Here is a 3,985-nt window from a genome sequence, read left to right as displayed (position 1 = left end):
TTTTCCTTCCTTGCTGTCATATGGGCCCTACTGCCACATCATCGTCATCAATCTTCAGCCACGAACGGACACAACTATGACGGCCTACGTTTTCAGTTTCTGTGTGTTTACTCGTCAATTGATTCCGGGCGTTTTAAGCCACCATTTAACGAGCCGTTTGTTCCTACTTAAGCTCCACATCCTCCTCTTCATTTTCCCCCAAAACGCCACATCCCGAGAGCCCCCAGGCTGCTCGAATTTGTCCTCACATGTCCGCAGTACCGTCGCGGTAAATCGTCGATTGCGGTGAGCACGGTCCATCTTTTTGCCTCTAGTTTCTTCCAAACTTCCTATTTCTTCATTGCGCACGTCACAGGCTTTGTTTCGTGATTTTTGGTGCACCACAGCGACGGCGCCATCTTCGTTTGTGAGCACGTCCGCGGGACAATTTTCCGGCGAGCGATTTCCGGCGAACTACTGTACCTCGACGTGCGCGACTTCGCCATCGAGTTCCCCTTGCGAAGACGAGCTCCGTTGTCTGCTACGCCATCGCCAACAAGCACGGGAACATCAACCGCAGCGACCACGACCATATGTTCCAGTGACCTGTGTTTTCCCTACGTGAGCCTCTTTTCATTTGTTTTCTTTCTCTTATCTATTACTTCTTCCTAGCAGCCATAAGATCTAGATCCTAAGGCTGATACTAGACCACTTAGATGAAGGGGTATGCACCAATCAGAATCTGCCACTTGTCATATCTGTTTCTGTTTTCGAATTTTTAGACAGAGAAACATAGAAACTTGTAAAAATCATAACTTAAGTTCTATTTATCCAAATTTAGCAAACTTCGTGTCCCTGGAATCATAAAAACGTGTACAATACAGTAGACACATAATATTGCACTTTTGCATCATTTTTATACACAGTTTTTGCAGAAACTAAAATAGAGTATATTGACCGTAAAAATAGTTCTACAAATTATTTTTGGGTTAATTCCTTTTGCTATTAGCAGAGATTTGAACCCTCTGTACAGTAGCATTAGAAAATAAAAATGTTACCTATACATTTCTCTTGTAGTATCTATTTAGTGTTGTAGATCTTTTCTAATGATAGGAAATGTTTTTAATTATTAATTCAACACTAAAATTTTTCCATGGCATCATGCATATAGTTGAAAACCAGAGAACATGTTAAGTGTGCCGTTCATGTTTAATCCACATATTGCATACATATTTTATTTGTGGTTGTCTATATGTTGCTATGTGTTTATGGAGTGAAAATTTTATTTGTAGATTGTGATTGTGTTGATTGCAACGAGTGTTTCGCGAAGAGTGTACCAACTCATCTCACAAAAGGCAAGTGACACACCCTCACAAATGTCCTAGATTTTATTCATGCACCGTAGTGATTTTTGTAGCAAGTCTAGGGATATGCTTTGCTTTTGTAATCCCAGTAGATAGCTACTTCCACCTGACCATCTTTTGTCGCCATTAAACTTAGTAGGATGCTTAGCTATGCTATGAAAATGTTTTTCTGGTGGTTAAAGAAAAACAACTAAGTTTAATGAACTACCTGGGTGAATGGTGGAGCTTTGGAGCGGGTGGCTGCATCGGGGGCCACCGTCAACGGCGATACCCTCGGTGTGAGTACACATTTGCGGAAAGTCACCCAGGATTAAAGAGATTGTAGACAACCTTGCTCATTAGCTTACCGTACAACCACATGCTATATGGGCTCGGCTTGACGGAGTATGTTGTGAGAACCCGGGCCCTACGTGACGGATGATGTAGGGGAATGTAGGTCGGTACGGGTCCGTAGAGAATGGTCCGGGGATCACTTCGAAAAATCTCGTCCTAGTCGACATCTGTCCATTTGAGCAAAATGTGCATCATGGAAGAAGAACAGAGCTAGGTCATGTGGGTAAATTGTACAACCTCTCGCGAGTGTTAAAACTAAGTACTTAGCCGTGTCCCCGGTTACGGACAATTTGAAGCGAACCGACAAGGATCCTGTTCGAAAGTCTCCTCATCCCAACTTCTTAAATTATAAATTTGATGGGTGAACAAGGGTAGGAGGGATTCACTCGGTTTCCATCGGTGGTATTCCGGGTTCATTGATTTCTATCAATGGTACCGCTTAATTAGTATGAAAGAAAAGGTTTTGTCAAATGATAGGAGAAAAGCGGCTTTATGCAAATTGCCCGAGCTCTACCGACCAAATGTACACTTAAGTGTTAGGTTGCCATTTGAGTCCACTATAGTGTCATCTTGCCAATACAATTCCAAATGTATTGACCATTCGTGGCTGCAACTTTTCATGTTGCAGGTTACAACTCTGAATGAAGAACGTTGGATTAGGGTTACGAGTCTTCGCTCAACATGTCCGCTCGTGGCATCATGAAGAAAGATGGCTCCATGCTTTATGCTTTACTTTTCCACTGTGAACTCGAATAAGTGCTAGCTGAGATGCTATGCAAGTTGTAATGAACTATTTTACTTTCTGGATCATGCGATGTAATAATGACCTTTGCTATTTGATATTACATCTTAAACTGTGTGTGCTAGCAGTTCGATCCGGGACTAGCACTTTTGCACAGGGATCGGCACCCTACCGGGTGAGGTCACTACAAACTCTGATTACCTCTGCTACTCTTGATTCACCATCTGTGATAAGTCGACTTGTTTCACCGCCACAAGCTTCACTTGCTGGTACTTCTGCTGAATCTGAAAATTCTTATAATATTGATAATGTTTCTGCTGTGCTTGATGATAGTGGTTCATTGGGATCCTTTCTAGATGCTACAATTGCTAGGTCTAGACAAATTGAAAATACTCGAAACTCCTAATGCTACTACACCTGTTAATTCACCCGAACTTGATTATTCTAGTGATGATCCCGATGAAGATTATGTGGAGCTTAATGATGATTTTATTAATAGATGCAATGCTACTGCTGATGCAAGCAAAATTAAAAAGTTTCTCACACAATATACTTGTTAGACATAAGTTATCTCCTGATCCTAAATTTGCCACATCTCCTATATGCATTAAGGATAAAGATTATGATTTTTCTCTTGATCTATCTCATATAGCTATTGTAGAGAAAGCACCCTTTTGTGGTACTGAAAAAGAAAGTGTTGTAGAACATATGATTGAACTTTCTTCTATGAGTAGCTTGTTTTCTGATGATGTCAAGATGCGTACTTATTTTGTCGCTAAATTTTTTCCTTTCTCATTAAAGGATGATGCTAAAGCTTGGTATAATAATTTGCCTCCTGGTTCTATTAAAAGTCCAACTGATTTGCGTGATGTTTTCTTTCGAAAATACTTTCCTGCTAGTGCTCAACATGTTGCTTTACGGAAAATTTATGGATTTGACCAGGGAGATGAAGAGAAATTGCTCGAGGCTTGGGCAAGATTTTGTTCTCTTATCGAGCTCGACCTGGACATGATTTAGAAAAGAATGATCTACTTGATATATTTTATAGTGGACTAACCATTGAGTCTAGGGCATATTTGGATAGTTGTGCTTGGTTGTGTTTTCGGGAAAAGAACTCCGGACGAAGCTGAAGAATTATTGGCTAAAATAGGCCGGAATCATGATGATTGGACTACGCCTGAACCAATTCCAACGCCAATGCTGAAGAAGAGGGGTTTAATTAAATTGAATGATGAAGATATGAGAGAAGCCAAGAAGTCTCTTAAGGAGAAAGGTATTAAATCCGAAGATGTGAAGAATCTACCTCCCATAAAAGATATATGTGAGATAATTCCCCCTTCATCCATGATTGAGGTAAACTCCCTTCAACGCTTTACTAGGGAAGATATTCCGTATTCAAAACCTCCTGCGCAATGCTTAGATGAGTTTGATAATTATATTGTTAAGCAAGAAAATTTTAATATGAGAGTAGAGAATCATCTAATGGAAAATTCTCAAGCTATTAGCAATTTGCATGATATTGTGGAGAGAACCTCCAATGATGTTAAGATGCTTGTTAAACATTTTC

The 3,985-nt window shown here is 40.3% G+C and overlaps 1 long non-coding RNA gene across 1 annotated transcript; it reads left to right on the top strand.

The window, feature by feature from the left end:
• LOC124668007 lies at positions 1 to 1,299 on the top strand. Its single transcript, XR_006991514.1, has 3 exons — positions 1 to 285; positions 387 to 600; positions 1,272 to 1,299. It is a non-coding gene; the product is annotated as an uncharacterized LOC124668007 (long non-coding RNA).
• The last annotated feature ends 2,686 nt before the right edge of the window (positions 1,300 to 3,985 follow it).

The sequence above is a fragment of the Lolium rigidum genome, chromosome 1, assembly GCF_022539505.1.
Source record: "Lolium rigidum isolate FL_2022 chromosome 1, APGP_CSIRO_Lrig_0.1, whole genome shotgun sequence".
Classification (NCBI taxonomy): Eukaryota; Viridiplantae; Streptophyta; class Magnoliopsida; order Poales; family Poaceae; genus Lolium; species Lolium rigidum.
Note: the sequence above shows the minus strand (reverse complement) of the source record. Positions and strands in the feature narration are given on the sequence as shown.